Source organism: Callionymus lyra, chromosome 4 (genome assembly GCF_982586985.1).
Source record: "Callionymus lyra chromosome 4, fCalLyr1.hap1.1, whole genome shotgun sequence".
NCBI classification, from domain to species: domain Eukaryota; kingdom Metazoa; phylum Chordata; class Actinopteri; order Syngnathiformes; family Callionymidae; genus Callionymus; species Callionymus lyra.
Window position 1 is genome coordinate 10,761,151 of NC_141821.1, and position 20,422 is coordinate 10,781,572.

The window sequence follows — 20,422 nt, forward strand, 5'->3', positions numbered from 1 at the left end:
GGACGCACATCTCTTCATTTATATATTATAATAAGTACATTTGATATTTGTTAAAGTCAAAAGAGTGAGGATTTAAAATCATAGAGTGCAATAAATATATATTCAATTATTTTGGAACAAAATGTAAAGACCTTTTATACATTCATGGTAATATTCAAAGGGCTCATGCAGTAAATATGCAGGTGATCGAAGCAGGAAATGTTTTTAAATATAGTTCATCTTTTTGGGTGAAACATCTACAAAACATGTGTGGTTTGCTGGGATTGTCATAAAATGTAATTGCAACAGTACATAATGAAATATGGAGGAGCCGTGGAAAGAAAGCGTGACTATATATACAAACATTTACACACAGCAGCTGCAGCCGCAGGCGACTGACACGTCTCTGGACTCAGTAGTTACTGAAAAGAACGAGGAAACATGTAAACAAAGCAGCTGACGGGGTAGAATCCGGCGAGTGTGTCAAAGGCTGTTGTTCTCTTGCCTGTTGTTGCCTCCTTTGATGCCCCCGGACTGGTTGTTCTGGATGATGTTGGACCGGGAGTTCATGGGGGAAGCTCCGGGCAGCTGGCCTGGTCGGATGGGTTTGGCTGCGGATCAAACGCTGAGTTATTGTATTTAAGAGTCACTGACTCACAAGTCACTGTGTGCGACTCACAGTTTCCTCACACAAACAGGACGACCCTCGATCACACCTGGACCAGGTGCGACCCTTCCATCATATTTATGTGGCCCTCAGGGTGCCGGACGAAATGATTGAACTGACATTAAATGTTCCTTCAAGTCTACTCTAAATATAACCAGTTAAAGTTACCTGTATCTTGTTTTTATAAATAAGTATATCTTGCTCATAAAAAACTAACTTGTTCTTCGATGTCAAAGGAGGATATTTGAATGAAACTTATATAACATGAAAACAAATATACTAACTGATTATGATTTAAGATTTTTTTTAATTTAAATCTTGTTTAATGTAAGAATTAAATGCATTTTTGGAATAATTGAATAATTACTTTATTGAAAGGTATTTTTTTTATTAATAATTAAATTAAATTATTTGTAAAGGTTTCGTTTTTTTATTTTTATAATTTATTAAAAAATAAAGTATTTTCAAAAGTATTCTACACACATAGAGTTGGATAAACTAATTGCAATAATTCAGAAATAAATGTTTTAAATTCAAGATAATAATGTTTGTATAATAGTGACACAAGACATTATTAAGGACATGAAACAGTCGATGAGGTTTCATGAAACAGTCTCCACTAGATGGCACTCTCTGCTCTGCAATCTTGAGCTCTGAACTATTCAATCAGAAAAAGTACCATGAAAGACACTGTATCATGAAGCCTCATCAGCTGTTTCATGAAACCTCATCACCATCATGAAGCCTCTTCTTCTCGTGGTCACCTATCTGAGCCGACATCCTTCTGCCCATGTTCTTGGGTCTGGCGGCGTCCTTGATCCTCTCCATCTCCTGCTGGTAGCGCTTGCTCTCCCGGGCCGCGATCTCCTTGGCCTCCTTGAGGGCCGACTCCAGAGCCTTGACCCTCTCGGCCGTGGCCCGGAGGCGCTTCTCCATCTTGGGGATCTCGGACCTGAGGTCGGCGTTGTCCCTCAGCAGCTGCAGCGACGACACGGAGAGAAGAAAAAAAAGGGTGTTTGAACCAGCAACCTCCAGGGCGGTGGACGGTCTGGGGGCGCACCTGCTTGTGGACTTTGGTCAGCTGCTCCAGGTTGCTCTCCAGGAAGCAGATCTTCTGCTTGTTGGCCGCGCTGACCTCAGAGTCGGAGTCTGCGTTGGCGTTCTGCTCGTGGAAACATCACTTGTTAAACATCACTAGAGGAACACAAACATCTCTTGTCCAGGATTTTGCAGCCAGATATTGTGATTGACAGCTGCTGCCTGAACCAGACCAGACGGTCTTATCGTCGCCGTGGTTTCTCACTGGAGCCGTCAATCAAAAAAAGAGTCAGATCCAGAGATGATGTCTTACCTTCCTGACTCGTGTGGCCAAGTCCTGGACAAACAGCCTCCTGAGGTTGTGAAGCGTCTGCAGCTCTCGAGACTACAGGAGCACAAAAAAAAAGAAAGATCAGAAACATGTTTATACTTTATACCGACCCCTCAGGGGACATTTAGAAGAAAACTAATCTCAAGATCCAGACTTCCCAGGATCATGAGATCCTGAGATAACATCGAGAGTTCACTTGTGACTTTTGTAATCGTGTCCAACACTCGTTTCCTAACCACGACCACGACTGCTCACGCAAACCTGGAAGCATCTGATGGAATAAATCATTTCCTGATCACACATGTATCTTTGTTTATGTATTTAAAATTCATTTCAACCATTTAATTAAGTTAGTTTGCCGCTTGAGAAGTGAGAAGTAATTTAGCGCAAATATTTGCAGATATATTTAAGCAATCTAGAGATTTTAACAACGTGTAGAGATCTTTAAAGATTTAGTTTCACCATCACATGCATGATTGAAGAGAAATGTTTATAGTTTTTTATCATTTATTGATTGACATTTGGTGCCTTTCGTATCACGATCATCTATTTTGTCTTTCTTGTAAGATTATTTATTGTATTTCAAAAGGATTAGTTTCAATAAAACATATATTAAATGAAAATACATAAAGAATTATATATAAAAAAAGGTTTAGCTTAGTTCATGATTTCATTTTTATATATGTTTATCGTATGATTCAAAACAGTTCAAATTTAGTTTTTTAAATTAAAATGTTTAGAATGTAAGTAAGTAAGTAAGTCATTTTTATTTGTATAGCGCTTTTCTAGACCAGGGTCACAAAGCAATGTGTTTGTAATAGAGTGAGTCTGTTTTGTCGTTTCAAGAAAACCACGACTAAGTCCAAGTGTTTAAGAGAATAACATCTAGAGTTCTAGAACATCTAGAACAACTAGAGTTAAGAGTGATCGTGAGCATCATAATAACACAGTTGTTCCTGCAACAAAGTTCTTCTTAAAAGTTCCTAATATATCACAGTGTCTGTATTTAAAGCCAAACTCAAAGTAAAAATCAATCAAGCTCTTCATCCTGTCGGCTCTGGATTTCTATTTCCCCCATATGTCCACTAGAGGGCTCTGCAAGGAAACTGACAAAAAAAAAAATCGATTTTTTTTAGTTTTAAGGATCACAGGTTTTGTAAATGGAGCCAAGAAACAATGAATCACATGTTCAGGTTCGACTTGAATTTCACTTTAAAAAAGACAAACAATATTAAAGTACACATAAGTGTTTTTGTTTGTTTTAACTTTTAACATAACATCACTTCAGATCTTAGATTAGATAGACTTTATTGATAAATTATTAATCTTGACCGATGATGAATCGATGCTTCTTGGCTCGATTTATAATGCCTTGAGTGGCCTTTATTATACCACCCTTTAATGTTTTAACTAGCACGGTTTATTTTGTGCACAGATCAAAACTCATGTTTGTAACTGAGTCGAGAACCAGGGGTCTAGTCTAGGACGAAGTCACTGACCACAGTCTCCTCCAGTCCCTTTATGTCTTGCCGGGCTTGTTCACTCCGGTCCTGCATGGCCCTGCGTTGCATGAGAACGGAGTCAACAAAAGCATCGGTGGTCAGTGTCGGTGAACATCTTTACGTGAGCTCCTGCAGCTGCCGGCTCTTGTCCTGGTCGGCGGCCTTCAGCTTCTCGTGCTCCACCTTCAGCAGGTCCTGCTCCAGCATGATCTTCTGGTTCAGGCTGGACAGAGGTCAGATAGTGAGCCGTGCTGCGGTCCCGCCCAGATGGTGCGAGAACTTCGCGCTTACTCCTGGATCTCAATGATGAGTTTCTCTTTGGTGTCCAGCTCGTCCCTCAGGCTGCTGATCTGCTTGAGGTGGGCTTCTCTGTGGGAGAGGACCTGCGTGTCCTGCAGCGACACACACTCATGCTGAACACCGCACACACATCACCTCATCTACACACCTTCACTTCTTTAACCGACTGGATCTCGTCCTCTTTCTCCGTCTCACCGACTTTGTCTGGGAGTTACAACGAAGGCTCAGTCTGGACATGATTCTAGGAGAAAGACTCACCTTCAGCTCTGACTCTCCCGATCTCCTCGTGGAGAGCGTCGACCTTCTCTTCCAGCTGACGCTTCTTCTGCTCCGCGTTCTGAAGGCATTCTGTCAGAGACTTGATTTTAGCGTCTTGCTGCAGAACACAGAGAGAAAGAAACAGTCAATAACTATTGATAACCAAACAGTAGTGACTAGAGACTCATGAGGCTTCATGAAACAGTTGACGACACAGTGTCTATATTTCGAGACGACTAGATGGTACGCTCTAAACTACTCATTCAATAAAACCTGGAATCATTTTAAAACTTAGTAAGTAAGTAAGTAAGTAATTTTTATTTATAGAGCGCTTTTCCAGACCAGGGTCACAAAGCGCTTAAACAATCAAAACAATATTCAATAAAATATATACTTTAAAGGTCAAGATAAAACTGATAACACAACAGGAGTTCCAGAAAATCAAGGAAAAGCCTGAACAAATAAAAACATCTTAAGATGTTTCTTGAAGGAGTCAGTAGATCATCAAACACAGGAAGATCGTTCCAAAGCTTAGGAGCAACAGTCTGGAAGGATTTCTCTCCTCTGGTCCTAAACCGTGTGCGAGGAACCATCGGTAGATTCTGAACCACAGACCTCAGAGCCCGAGCTGGGGTGTAAGTCTGGATCAGTCTAGTGGCAATTCAAAATGTAGATACTGTATCATGATACATGAACCTCTCACTAGGAGCGACCAGAAGAAAAGTATTGAGGGTGAATTGAGTTTTGAGGCTCGGAGAAGAGTCGAAAGAAACGTCTGGGGCCCCCTGCTGGTGACACTGAAGAATAACCATAACCGTATATTTTCTTTTAAGTCGCCAGGTGTGTCAGTGACACAGTAGTATGATGGGGGAAAAGTACATGCTAAAACTATAGATTTTTTAAATTGTATTCAATATTATATAATTCTTTAATATATACACTTTATATAAAATCATTTTCAGGGACAATACATTCTCTCAGGAAGGAAAAATGGGGGAAAAAATGGGTAAAAAGCCAAGAGTTGAGCTTGTGATGAATAATACAAGTTAAAAACCAAATAAGAAATTGTTAGCTGACATTTTTTAATAATTGTCTTCATGAGGGCCATAAGAATACAATGAAAGGGCCACACATGGCCCACATGCCGCTGTTGACATATGATGATAAGATTGCTTTGTTATTTATCTCTTCGTTTATATAAAACACATTAGCCTGAAGTGTTGATTCAAAGGGTTATTTTCTTCCTCGGTCGGTGGCAGCGTGTCGTGGACGTACGATGGTTGACGGACGGTTACCTGGGAAACACGCAGCTGGAAGGCGCTCAGATCTCGCTCCATTTCGTCGAACTTCTGCGAGCTCTCGGCCTGCGAGCTCTCCAGGAGTTTGCTGCGCTTCACCATGGTCTTCACCTCCGACTTCATCTTGCTGATGTAGAGCCGAGCCATCGTGAACTCCTCGTCCACCAGGCCGGAGCTCTCCTGTTGCTGTGGAGACAACATATTATTTTATTTTAGGCCTCATTAAGCAGCTGTATCATGATACAGTGTCTTCATTTTAAAAGGCCACTAGAGGGCACTCTCTGCTTTTTAATCTTTGGTTCTGATTTACTAATTAAATAAAAGCTGAAATATTTTTTAAACTCAAAGAGTGCCATCTAGTGGTCTTTCAAAATGAAGACAACGTATCATGAAGCCTCATCGACCCGTTATCAGTTATTAGAATCATGCAATTGATACTACCTGGTATCTTCTTTTTTCAATGAAGTATAACTTCTTATATATCCATCCTGATTGATGCCCATCCACCACCCAACAGTTTCAACATTGTAAAAAACAGTGTCTTCGTAATAACAGGATCCTTTCGTCGTTTCTCTACAAACGATTGTTATTTTACTTGTTAGCTTAGCTAGCTAGTACAATCAAGTCTGAGGGAAAACATACCACATAATTCTACTTTGTTTTGCAGGACACATTTGTATACAAGGATTAAATGTCTTTATGAAAAAAATGTTTTACATAATTCCTCAAAAATTAAGTCCTGCATGATTTTAATTTAGCTACAAACTCGCTCAGTTTTTGTCTTATTGACACGTAAAAAAAATCCACCTTCACGTCGTTGCTCCCCACAGCGATGCCGATCTCGGCCAGGTCTTTGAGCAGTGATGACATCATCTCCGTGACCCTCTTCTTCTGGTGGTTGGTCATCTCCTTGAGCTTCTGCAGCTCGGTGTCGATGGAGGCGAGGGAGGTCTGACGAAAAGAGAGTGAAGACCTCAGAGCAGATCCATCCACGGTCACCGTTGAGGTTTCCTCAGCTGCCTTACAGATTTCTGGTTCAGCTCCTCGCTGAGAGCCTCAAACTCCAGGGCCTTGTCCTCCACCTCTTGGCTCTTCTGGTCGTAGTTCATGGCCAGCTCCTCCAGAGCTTGGAGAACTTCCTTCACCTCCTCCTTCGATGCCTCGTTCTCAGAGAGCAGACGGTTCAGCTCGGTCTGCAGGATGCCGTGGTCTCGCCGGGACGACGCCAGGAGCTGCAGGTGAAGAGACGACTCAGCGGCTGCAGGAGAAGACCGTGGAGAAGAAGAAGTGTGTGGAGTTCCTCACCTCCTCCTGGTCCAACATCTGCTGGTTCAGCGTCTCCGCCAACTGGGATTGTTGGTTTATCTCCTCATCCTGGTTTTGACAGGAACAAACACCAACTTATACAAACATTAACACAAACCATTTACACCCAAATATGTCGAACAAAGCTGTCCCAGTAGAACAATATTTACGGTAATAGTTTGAGCAGAAGTTCTGGTTAGAGCTACACAAATATCAGTGGTAGAATAAAACCTACATTTACAGAGCGAGGACCATAATAAAAAATATCTTAACTCAGGTTCAGCAATGAGTAGCAGTTTTAGTAACGTTTTGCATTTGAAAAATTATATATTTTTTATCAACTTTTCATGAGATCTTCAGGAGAATAAATCACATATTTCAAGTTATTTACAAGTGTTGGATTAAAAATGATTATACACTATACGTATACGCCATACTTAAATTAATGCTAAAAGATAATCAAAATATAAAGTATAAATTACTCGCTTCATCTAAGAGCTTAAACGTTTGAATACACATTCACAATCAACATTTGACTCAGACTGATTTACACTGTCTCAAGGCAAGCTTGGAACAGACGTAGAGTCATGACAACGGTTATTTAAAAGTCTTTTTTTTCTGCCCTTTTCACACCTTTGGTCGTGGATCAAAAGAACAAAGCAGGGACACATCTGTGAGGGGGGGCTAGGAGACAGGAACTCCCACCCAAGAACATTTGAATGATTAGAAAAGGAAACAAAGTAGGAAGAACTCTCCACATGAGATCGTGACACAGGGAGTTTGAAGGAACCAATAGGGCGATAGGTGGAGGACCTCTCGGCCCGGAAATTTGCCTTAAATATAGCGATGTTTCTACAGTTCGAGACCATCTTTACCGGAGCTATCGACCTGAAGAGCTGCCGGCAAAGAGCGCGTTCGATCGATCGTAAAAGCTTGTGTTTTGTTTGACTTGAAGCTGCGAATTAACGACCCGTTACACTCTGCATTGACCATTTGTCTCCATAAAGCAAAGTATAAGACCCGAATGTGACCGCGTGTTGGATCCCCCGGAACGGACCCTAGTTCTGACCGTATAACTAGATAAAGTGATTTGTTCTTCTGAGGAAGTCATGGAATAATGTACAGTATATTTCAAATATATATCCTTACTACAACTATTTAACCTCACATGTTTCACATCTTTTTTTAAGGGGGGTGTGGGAGGAGAGGGGCTGGGGTTATCATGAAGCAAGACCTCCCAGTGAACACCCCTGGGGGGCTTGATTTCTCCACCACAGCAGTGGGTTGAGCTCAAGTTTTTGAATCATCAATTACTTTCTAAAAGACTGCGACAAGCAAATATTTCAGCCCTTCCGAGTCAAAAAACACTAACAGATAATATTATTTTCTGCAAAAGAGTTAACCTCAAACTCTCTTGCTAACTTTATTCAGCACCAAAAGTTTGTCCTGTGAAGCTTTTCTTGTCACCATCCAGAAGGAGCTTTTTAATATACAGCGGTGCAACACTTTCTAGTGAAAATAAGAAAATCTTATTCATTTTAATAGCTCTACATAATCTCTACTATCTTGTTTTATCTGTAGCAGGTAAAGGTAAGTGTGCGTGACCTTGTCGTCCAGCTCCTTGTAGAGTTTGGTGACCTCCGCCTCCAGCTGGCTCTTCTCGCCGCTGCTGAGTTGGACCCCGGGAAGAGCTCCGGCGGCGGGGGCCGCTGAAGCCTTCTCATTGGCCGGCTGGGCCTCCAGGGCCTGGACGGCAGCTTTGGCCTTCTCTTTGTCCACCTGCTCCTCGACAGGTACGCTCTCACCTGCGGACACGACACAGGAGTGTATGGTGTAGACCTGTCCCATGGGGGCTAGATTTGGCCCCCCCAGGGTGATTTTAGGCGGCCCTCCGGGCGGTAGCTCAGATAAATGTTTATGTCGACGGATAAAACTTCTGATAAAAGTAAAACCGAAGCCATTTTTTAGGTGTTTTTTTTCCACGTGAACACTTTTTCTAACTTCTAAAAAAACGACTGTAAACTGACGTGAACATACTGAGGTCCGAGACAAAGACTTCTTTCTCCTACAGATGTGTGAACATAGCTTCTGTGATGAGGCAGAAACAACTGATCAAGATTCTCATAACCTTTATCTGATCCGAGCTCCCATTTTATAACACGGCCATGTGTCTGAAACACCACATGACGGAGCATGTTTGGACGAGACTGATCTCCTCACCAATGCGCCACCGATTCAGCTCCGTCTCCAAAATGGTGACGGTGCCCCTCAGCGTCTTGTTCTTCTCCTTCTCCTTGTCGAACTTGCTCTTCCACTGCTCTGCCGTCAGCTCCATGTTGAGACACACCGTGTTCTTCACGGTCTTCGCTCTGGAAGGTCACACGTGAGACACTGTCAAATAATTCAAGATATTTTGTCGCGTCTACTCACATCGTCAGTCATTTACAAACCTGTGATTTACTTTCTCGACCACTTATCAGATAATTCCAGTCATTTTAAAGACAATTTGATGACTTTCAATACATATAAATGGCTTAAATAATGCGAGCATAAAATCCAGATCACATCTAATGCACATCATTGTCATGCCCCATTTACATTAAAGTGTTTAAAGTGTTTTGTTTTTTTTGAAGGTAGTTTTGTTTCTTTAATATTCAATCACATATAAAGCTGCTTCAATTAAAAAAAGCAAAAAAAATGTCAAGCCAAAAAAAAGTTGAGTTTGAAAATATTTAATTTCGTTAGAGGCAACTTTTTATTGAGTGAAAATATTTTTGTATTATTTAGGAAAGTTTGTTTTTTTCAAGCAACTTTATTTTTGGACTGAAAGTTGTTCCTTTTTACTACTGCTACTTTTTATTTCCAACATTCTTTTAATTTTAATAATAAAGAAACAATACTACCGTCATAGTTTCGGGCAACGATTCAAAATGTAAAATACTGTATGTATTTCAAATCTGTGTGTGATTGAAGGAGAAAAACATTGTTTGAATATATCAACACATGTGTGATATATGTGTGGTTCAAAGTTGAACTACAGTTGCAGAATGCTAAAATAAATGTAGGATAATTCAAAGGGAAATTGAAGTTACATTTTCTTCCACTTCTGAAATTACTTTTTAATAAAAAATGTTTTTTAAAAATACCTACTACTTTCCATGTTGGCCTCTGATTTACCACACGTTTGGATGTTCAAAAAGCATGTCTCCGTACCTCTGACCGAACAGCAGAGTGGTCCTGGTCTCAGCGTCGTTGAAGGCCGAAGGCGAACAGCAGATGACCATGGTGGTCCGGCAGTTTCCGCCCAGCGAGTCCTGCAGGATCCTGGTCATCTTGCTGTCTCTGTACGGCACGTAGGTCTGACACAGGAGGTTCAGTTCGATGAGAGCAAATGATGATACGAGTTGAATCTACATGTGTGTTGCAATTAATCTTGGCCACGTTATGGACATGTGTCAGGCGTGTGACACACATTAGTGCAAATACATTTGTTGACATAGATTTGATTTCCTGTTTAGTTGATGCTTCATCAAGATCAAAACTAGTTAAACCGTTAATCATTTTGTTTTAAATAAATAGAAATTGTGCCTTTGCTGGAATTAATTATTTCCTACTGGTTAGAAAAGAACTTAAAAGGGAGAATTTATTTACTTTTTTTTTTTTTTTACAAATAGTAAGTAAGTAAATAAGTAATATTTAAAGAGCGCTTTTCTAGACCAGGGTCACAAAGCGCTTAAACAATCAAAACAATAATTGATAAAATAGATGCTTAAAAGGTCAAGACCGAGAACAACACAGGAGTCTCAGAGAATCAAGGAAAAAACGATAAGTTCCAAAGCTTAGGAGCAACAGCCTGGAAGGATTTCTCTCCTCTGGTCCTGAACCGTGTTCAGGAACCATCAGTAGATTCTGATCCACAGACCTCAGAGCCCGAGCTGGGGTGTAAGGCTGGATCAGATCACTGATGGAAGGTCAGACCATGAATAGATCTGAAAGTAAGAACCAGAATTTTAAATTTGATCCTGAAAGAAACTGGCAGCCAGTGAAGAGATTTAAGGATCAGAGAAATGTGAGTTCTTCTACTAGAGCGGCTCAGAAGTAGAATGAGTTTCATTATCTTGTTAAAATGGTTACTGAACAAAATCAACAAATGAATTTACTGGAAAAACTACATAAACGGAAGAACTTTCTTACTTTACTAAGACATTTATTTGTTAATTGTTGTTTAAATTATTTTTATTAAAGAAGAACCTTTGGTAGAAAGAGTTTTAGAATATTGCTTAAATGGTTACTGACTAGAAAATTTACTTAAAAGAGAAAAAAAACTATTTTAATTCTATTTCCTGTTTGATTGTTGTTTGAAAAAAACAACATTATCGAAGACGTATGAGATGGTTGTTGCCCTTCAGCAGTGACAACAACCGAGTCACTCACGGATCCCTCAGCCAGGGCCGAGATCACGTTCCCCAGAGACGACAGCGACTTGTTGATCATCTTGGCCTCGTCCAGCACCGTCCCCTCAGCTCCGGTCTTCCCCACCTGTGGACAGAGTCACCCGGAGAGTCGGACGACGATGTTGCCGAGCCGATGGACCCGACAGAGCGAGAGAGTCTGACCTTCTCACTGCCGGCAAGGTCGACCAGGTACAGCTTTCCCGTGAGCTTCTGCTCCGTCTTATTGTTCTCCTGCTTGATGTTGATCTGGAAGATGCTGTGGCTTCTGGAGCTGTGTTCGTTCATGTCTGAGGTCCAGAGACACAAGTTCACTCACATTTAAATCAAGACAAACTACTCATCTTTAAATTTCTAAAAGATAACTAATATGACCTCATTCCTTATATATATTTAATTAAAGAAGATAGAGGATAAAATGTATTTCATTTAAGGAACAGCAAGAAAGAAACTATATGAAGTGAATCTCCAAACACAGGTTGATAGGACTAAAGTTTAATATTATATCACCACCTGTAAAAAGAATAATGATGGATAAAATGAAAACTTCAAAGTTTAATAACTATTTTTTTTAATGTTAAGTATTTTACACGGTTTGTTACTCCAACTTTACTCCTACTTTACTTACATAGCTGTGAAAAAAGAGATTTTAACTTACTTCTTAATTTTCTTATGTAGTTTTTAGATTTATGAATTGGTTCTTTTTATTCCCCTGGTGTATTGAACGCATTTATTAAAATTATGCCTTGAGCCAATATTTTTTCTATGTTTTTCTACCATTAAAAACATTGATTTGATGATTGACCACGGCCGCATAAACGAAGCCTATGTCTGGCGCCATCTAGCGGTGAGGTCAGGACTTGTAGGGTAACAGTGTTCAGTGGCTGTCATTGATATGATGATGTCAACTCCTTTCTCTTTGTGTATGAGTAATTTTACTTTAAAATATATATATACATATATATATATATATATATATATATATATATATATATATATATATTAGATGAATGTATTTAGTTCTTCTTTCTCGTTTAACACTGCATATTTTAGTGTGTGATTACATTACATTTCAAGAGACATGAAAGTACAAAAGAAAATAAACATTAAATCTGTGTTTCATGATGGCTTCTGTCGCTGCTGTGTGAAAGCTCTTCTGCCGCCGCAGTCTCGCCGCAGTCAGGAGACTCTGTGATGTCGAACCCATGAGAGGCCGCCCCCCCCACTCAGCACATGAACTCACTTGTGACAGCCACGCTTCGGCTGTTTTTGCCCTCGTCTATGGCGTCCATGACCTCATCCGGGCAGCACACGAAACGCTCGGTAGCACCCTGGGGGACACAAGGACGCATCACAAGGAGACCCTGTGTTTCGAACGTCTCGGAGGCTCACAGAGATTCATTCATTCTTTCCTTTAATAGGAGCTTTATCAGCGGCGCCGGAGCGTAGCATATTCTATCAGGCTGACGCTTTCACGGAGGCCCAGAATACACCGTTTGACCTGCTTTGGTTTGAAACCGTCTTACGGTTCTTACGTACTGTACTCCCTTACATTTCCTGGTACGACTGACAAAAGTTTGGTTCAAAGAGTCTGTGAAGAAGAGAAACCCGAAGGGGTCCCGGGGGGGAGTAGGCCGAACAAATGTTACACAAATAAATATTACTTACTTACTTACAAACCAGACTCTCTTAACGATAAAGTATCAAATTACTATCAAATATCTTTTCTTCAACCTTGTTTTTTCTGCCACAGAAAATGATTTGATTGAAATCATTTTATCAAAGGCATTTTTTATCGGCCATCTTGGTATGAGCCAGATTCTGGACAAGAGGCGGAGTTTGGACAGGCTGGACTGTGATTGGGCGATCAAACCACGGTCCTTTAGTCGATGCTTCAGCGGGGAATGAGCGATGTAATTATGCTGATTCAGGGAAACTGATGGATAGGAAAATCATCGAAGGAAAACGTTAGACCGAAAAATCCCCCCCCCCAGTATTTTGACTTTAGACTTTAGTCTCTCTTTTATTGTCATTGCACAGAAAATCACTGAAGTGAGACTGGCAACGAAATGTCATTGCATGGCAACCGTTAAAAAACACAGCATAGAGTGAACGTATATAAAAAAGTATAAATATAAATATTAATAAGTTAAAAATAGTGCAATATAGTATAAATATATTGAAATATTACAAAGCTCGAAGTCATATTTCAGTTAACAGTCTGATGGCAATGTGTGCTGATTGTAAATGTGCTGTAAAAGTTATTTGACTCGCGATTAATCAACATTTTGTTTTCTGCACCTCTGCCTCACTTTCAATACCACATGTTGCCCTTTCCTTGATATTGAGTTTTTGTTCGTTGCACTCGTTCGTAGTTTGAGACCCCTGGCGTTAACCATGAAGAACTAATCTAAAAAAAAATAAATACACAACATAATGGAATACTGCTTTTACTGATAGAAAATTGCTCCGATACTAGTTCAATATTGCACTCGGTCATTCTGTAGATCAACTACAGTCAAAGAATAACATGGCAGGACGTCAATGGTGGAAAATAAAGTTGCTTTATATAAAAAAAAAAGGCGAGAACAAATAAAGGGTACAGACACTCAGTGGTACTTAACTTGGCCTTCACTCATTCATTCACATGTATCTAATTCATCTGCGACTTCCGGTCTTTATCTGTGTCACAACATCTGGGTCATAAATCAACATAAATCAACTAATGTAACCCAAATAAGTTACGACACATTAATTCCCAGGCCATTGCACCAGTTTAAAAAGACCACCCTTCAGTTTAGGGGTCTCAGGAGTTTCAAAAGTTGCTTTAAGATGCAATCAAACCATCAAACTCATTGCTACGAGGCAATAATCAAATGTTTTTAAATGATGTTCTACCGCCAACAAAAACAAAAAAAATCAAATAAATGCAGACAAACTTCTTGTATCTCTTTCTTGACTACCTGAAGGGGAACGAGCCGACACACATCGCTACACACTTGGTGTTGGACTCACCTTGACATAAGGAACCCTGTTCTTGTCCTCGTGCACCGACAGGTTGGTCTTGGTCACTGGGGAACACAAGACCATCATCAAGTGAGAAGGTACGAGCAGAAACGCGAGTAAAAGCAACTCTCACCGTCCAACAGGTCCTTGATTTTGTCCAAGTAGATTTCGAAGTACGAGACCTGAAAGACACGAGGACCGTCAATCGTCATGGAGACGAGACGCAGTTGTGTGGACGCTCACTTTAATGTGAAACTCCAGGTTTTCATCCATGGAATAAATGTAGTTGAAGATGTCGTCCACAATCCTGGGGATGATTCCCATCATGTCGGGGTCATGGAGTTTCCCCTTTGAGACCACAACAACACAAAATCAACCTGAAGCCACTTCTTGAAACAACACAAACCACCCACCTCCATGGTGTGCGTCTTCCCTGAGGACGTCTGCCCGTAGGCGAAGATGGTACCGTTGTAACCCTCCAGAACATCTGCAGCACAGCGTTTGAAGCGTGAAGATGTGTTTTTTTTTATCCGAGAAGAGATGCTCACCCTTGACGATCTGCTGCGCCACAGCGTTGTAGAACTGAACCTGAGTCGTGGTGGAGCCGAAGACTCTGTCAAAGTGGTACGGTTTACCCTGTGGGACCAGGATTCATCAGGGTCGGTCTTTTACAAAGAATTACCGCGAGGATGACGCTGGCGTACGGGCACTCGGCACACACACATAGTAAAGATTCCTATCACTGTAAATGTGATTAACATTAATATGTTTCAGTTTAAGTTCAGTTAGGTTCAGTTTAATTGTCACGGACCACATTCAGTAAATCATAAAGACCTTTTGTTTTACTTCTTTGCAATAGTTTACAGGTTTATTTTTAGAGTAATCTTTACAGTCACAGAGCAAGTTACATTATAAAAAAACCAAACTATTTTCAAGACAAAGACCCTTCAGACCATAATAATCAAAAGAACAGAAATTACATATATTATTTGTTCAGTAACAAATTCTTCACTCCCTGGACCAGAAGCAAGTTTAAATTGTATTCTTCGTCATATTCTTTTGACCATGCGTCATTGATCAAATGTGTTCTGGGATGTTATTGGATTATGTTGTACTTTTATCAGTTCCATACAACTAACGTGATCTAAGCTATAAAGCTATGATACGTGATGTTTGTTATTCCTTAACCATCTGATATTGTTCAAAGTGGTTGTGCTCGGACCACATTCAAACTTGTGTCTCCTCGTTTAGACTATTATAACAGTTTATTTCCGTGTCTAAACAAGAAGCCTGCAGTTAATACAAAACTCTTCTGAGAATTCTGACCTGCTCTAGTAGAAGAACTCACATTTCCCCCGATCCTTGAAACTCTTCACTGGCTGCCAGTTTCTTTCAGGATCATTTTAAAATTCTGCTTCTTACTTTCAGATCTATTCATGGTCAGACCTTCCATCAGTGATCTGATCCAGACTTACACCCCAGCTCGGGCTCTGAGGTCTGTGGATCAGAATCTACTGATGGTTCCTGAACACGGTTCAGGACCAGGGGAGAGAAATCCTTCCAGGCTGTTGCTCCTAAGCTTTGGAACGATCTCTGTGTTTGATGATCTACGGATTCCTTCAAGAAACATCTTAAGACATTCTTATTCTAGCTTTCCCCTGATTTCCTGGGACTCCTGTGTTTTAACTGGGTATTGTTTTGACTGTTTAAGCGCTTTGTGACCCTGGTCTAGAAAGGCGCTTTACGAATAACTATTACTTACTTACTTACTAACTTGGACATTAACTAGAGGGCCACAGACTATCATTACTACACAGAAAATGTTCGCGACCCCGGCCATTCAATGTCGACGACAGATGTTTTCTTAAAATATCGTGAACATCGAGAAAACAACCAGAAAAGTATAGAAAAGAGATTCCAGTAACATTATTATGATAAGATTATTCATGCTACTGATAATTCGATGTGACTGAACAGTAAACTGGTCTTCTGCTGGAAACACCGAGAAAATTATTTCTTATCATTTATCTCCCATGGCGATCATAGGAACTATAGTGAAGAGGGTTCATGCCTCAGGAGTGTGAAGTGAGATGTGTCGTCCATCGACACACATTCTAGCAGCAGCTGATCAGTTTTGGGACAAAGTGTCTGAAAAACATGTGATCTTTCATGTCTCTTAAAGAAGCTCAACAGCCCGGGGCGGATCATCAATGACTGTCTTCTTCTGGCTTCTTCTCAGTAATTACTTTAATTCATTTCTTGGTTCGAATCGTTCCATTTCGAACGCTTTTAAAGACTCAACCTCAACTCTAGTTTGACAATATTTCTTAGTAAGCAGGAAATCAAACCAAAATGATCACATAAATGAAAGTGTAAACAAGCAAACAGTCCGAATAAATATTTTCCTGTTAAGCTATAAATCATTAATGTTTACATTCACTGGTTAGTGATAAAAAATAATAAGGGTTAACTGGCTGTAAGAAAAACAACTGCTGACATTCTTGCTAGCTTATAACTCTTGACATTCAGTGATTCTTTCGTTCGAATACAAGACTAAAGTTAGAAAAAAATAAGCTTATCTTAGCTTAACTCATATCTTGGATCATTGACTTGTTTTATGAACCACAGCAAACAGCATTTTAAGACGCATCCATTTCTGTTTGCTAGCAAGCCTTAGCCGAGTCATCTGTTAGCTTATTTCTGCATTAGCGTGCTATTGTACGAGCTGCAAATATGGGACTTTCGCACACGTTACTCATGGCAATTACTTTAAAATCCACAATGTGGACTTTGTTTAACATCAGTTAAGAAGTGACACCATTTTGTATATATTTCTCACACTATATTTCCACTTTTATTTAAACTAAAGAGCCATCTGAGAAGTGATGCTATTTATATCTCTTCAGAGAGCGTGACTTCACATGCTCTCTTCTTATACAATCCCTTTTAAAAAACAAATCAGGGTTTAATTCATAATTTTGTATTAAAAAACATGTTTTATATTTTCGTGTTAATCTGCTCTGATCATATTTAGAATTTAATTTCAAAATATTTTCAATCACTGCTTTGATTTTTGTGGAAGTGTCTCTTTAAATATCGTGTCATTAAAAAATGAATACACGTTTTGTGAGTGAGCTACATTATTTTAAGGGTATTATAAACACACCTACAGAACTAAAACATGTTTAATTCTCAGCATCTCCGACTCACCGCGATAGTCACACAGTCTTCCCCCTGAAATTTTGGGATGTACTTGTCTCCCCTGGCCAGCTCCGACTTGTTCAGAGGCCTGAAGCGACAGACCACCTTGATGGTGGTCTGTGCCGGGTCCGCCATGTGTGCCGCTCCGCGGGGGATGAAGATCCTAATCCAACAGAATCCAGTCCCTGCTGACCCTCTACCACAGCTCAGGAAGAACCCCTAAAGGACCTAAAAACACCAGTCATTCCTGTCTGACCTTCAAATCAGAACATAATTCAGATTAAATTGAACCGGACTGAGATTATTTGGTGTAAACTCAACTGCTCATCGCAGAAAATGGTAAGAGAAGAAAATGGTGAATGGTGTGGAGAGCAGGAGGGACTAGTTGGATGTCACATGAAGTCAAAAGTCACATGTGTAGGAGCTCGGAGTTATGTGAGAAAAGGTCTTCTCCAGGACTACCCCTGAGGGTCAGAGGTTGAGGAAGTTATGAGCAGTTATTCATTTTTGTTTATGTATAAGTAAATATTATTTGCAAGTAGTTCTATAGGGATATTAAGTACATCCTAATCCTAATTACAGCTTTATTTACAGGATGCATAAAAGTGTTTCAAGCGCAAAAGTACTCACTTTGCTCTGCTGCCCTCTTGTGTCACAAATCTGCTCGTGCAATGGTTCATGGTTACCTTTGGAGTGCAGTGAGGTTGCCAAGAGGGGTATGGAAGTCCTGGAGCCCCGGTTTATTTATCAGGGGCCCTGAGATGATGGGAATCATCAGAAGGATCGTAGATTACATCTTTTACTTATTTCTGTAACCAGCATATTTAAAGGTTCATGGGAGTTGGCTCACCCACTTGATGCTTGCATTGAGGACTCGAGAGAAGTTATGAGAGTGTAGTCCTAGGTAGGTAGGTGAGCATGAAGGAAGGTAGGTGAGTAGGGTGGCTGGTGGGTATGTTTTTAGGTAGCAGTTTTTGTAGGTAGGTAGGTATGTTTGTAGGAACACAGGTACCAAAGTAAGTAACGTGGTAAGTTGCTATGTTTGTAGTAAATAGCCATGTTTTTAGGTAGCTATTTTCTTAGATAAGTTTAGGAGACCTCCTGAGGGAACAATAAAGTTCTACCTAACCTAACCTAGGTACGTAGGTGCGTAAGTAGTTAGGGTGGTAGGTAGCTATGTTTGCAGGTAGGTATGTTCGTAGGTACATAGGTAAGTAGGTAGGGTGGAATGTAGGTACGTTCATAGATAAGTAGGTACGTAGGTAGGTAGGGTGGTAGGTAGCTGTTTGTAGTTAGGTAGGTAGGTTCGTAGATAGGTAGGTTAATACAGCAATTAGGTAGGGTGGTAGGTAGCTTTTTGTTGGTACGTATTTCTTTAGGTAGGTAGGTATGTACACAAGTACGTAAGTAGGTAGGGTTGTAAGTATCTGTTTGTAGGTAGGTAGGTATGTTTTTAGGTAGCTATTTTCTTAGGTAAGTAGGAAAGTTTGTAGGTGTGTAAGTAGGTAGGGTGGTAGGTAGCTATGTTTGTAGATAGGTAGGTATGTTCTTCGGTACAAAGATACATAGGTAGGTAGGGTGGAAGGTAGCTGTTTGTAGGTAGGTATGTTTTTAGGTAGCTATGTTTGTAGGTAGGTATGTTCGCTGGTACATGGGTACATAAGTAGGTAGGGTGGTGGGTAGGTACGTTCGTAGATAGGTAAATACAGTAAGTAGGTAGAGTGGTAGGTAGCTTTTTGTAGGTAGGTATGTCTTTCGGTAGGTAGGTATGTGCATAAGTACATAAGGAGGTAGGGTGGTAAGTAGCTGTTTGTAGGTAGGTAGGTATGTTTGTAGGTACACAGGTACCAAAGTAGGTAAGGTGGTAGGTAGCTATGTTTGTCTAAGGTATGTTTTTAAGTAGCCATTTTCTTAGGTAAGTAGGTAAGTTTGTAGGTAAATAGGTGCGTAAGTAGGTAGGGTGGTAGGTAGCTATGTTTGTAGGTGGGTAGGTATGTTTTAGTAGCTTTTTCTTTCTTTACACCTCTGTGTTTCAGTGGTTTTAATTAGCCCTGTGTGTATTTTTATTAGACCACAAGTTAACACAATAGTTCACGATACAAACTGGAGCCGCACTCAAAATATCTTTAACTTGGTCAATCATTTTTGGCAAAGAGGAAAAGTCGATATTCCATGATGAGGGTATATCATGTGGGAGACACCTTGGGTGAACGTTTGGGCTAAATATTTCTGAACGAAAACAAAGAACAAAAAATGCTCTGGAGTTCTTTTCTCCAGAAATCTCTGGTCGAAGCTCGTCTGAAGAGCTTCTCGGAGTGCCTCCTGATGTGGAAACACAGCGTGCGCACAACGGCCTCGTCCACAGCAGGATCCTGCAACGTGATCACGGACTCCAGGATGTGTCGCCCACAGAAGTACCGCTCCAGGTCTCTCAACGCCGCCTTGCAAATCCCTTTGGCATCCTTCAAATCCGGTGTGAATCCCTCACACAGAGTCACCCTCCTCATGATGAGGCAGACCAGCTTGTTGTTGTGTGCCACCCACTGCTCAATGTTCTGCCAGGATTTACACTTGGTGGACAACAGACCCATGAGGAGGGTCACGAATATCCTCAGAGAGTCGTCGCTCTCGGCTTCATGGGGGACACCGATGGACTCGCCAGCATTTGGGTTGTCAGGACTTTGGGACTCCATGGATTGGTTTGAAGTGGATACAGACTCAGCCTCAGAGGTTTCATGGCTCTGAACCGCTGCTTCTAACGCAACATCATTGTTGGTTAAGGATGGACCCTCCGTGTGTCGGTGGTCTTGTCTGGGGACATTTACAGGGCCCTCCTTTTTATTGGGGCTAGATGACGTTCCTGTGTCTTTACCGGTGGTTTCTTTTTGGTCATCCACAACCTGGTCCTCGCCTGGATCGGTCTCTGCCTCTGTTTTCGTTGACTCTTGAAGGTAGGCGTCGGGTACTGGTTTCATGGAGGCTTCCTGAGACTCGGATGTCTCTTGTTTTTGGAACACGGTTGGGGAAGATTGTGTTTCTTCTTGTTGTGTGTTTGTGGAGTTCGTCTGCTGCATGTGGTCTGAGTC

At 40.8% G+C, this 20,422-nt stretch overlaps 1 pseudogene across 1 annotated transcript; it reads right to left on the reverse strand.

The window, feature by feature from the left end:
- Positions 1 to 462: 462 nt before the first annotated feature.
- On the reverse strand, positions 463 to 17,503 carry LOC148081737 (kinesin-1 heavy chain-like; annotated as a pseudogene). The gene is made up of 24 exons (XR_015710882.1): positions 17,346 to 17,503; positions 14,684 to 14,771; positions 14,549 to 14,622; positions 14,379 to 14,483; positions 14,269 to 14,317; positions 14,145 to 14,200; positions 12,373 to 12,460; positions 11,295 to 11,419; positions 11,113 to 11,217; positions 9,892 to 10,037; positions 8,899 to 9,047; positions 8,284 to 8,483; positions 6,679 to 6,747; positions 6,399 to 6,605; positions 6,181 to 6,324; positions 5,371 to 5,559; positions 4,076 to 4,193; positions 3,809 to 4,021; positions 3,639 to 3,740; positions 3,515 to 3,575; positions 1,998 to 2,069; positions 1,707 to 1,808; positions 1,411 to 1,624; positions 463 to 590 (listed from the first exon to the last, which is right to left on the reverse strand). The product of XR_015710882.1 is annotated as a kinesin-1 heavy chain-like (transcript).
- Between the last annotated feature and the right edge of the window lie 2,919 nt (positions 17,504 to 20,422).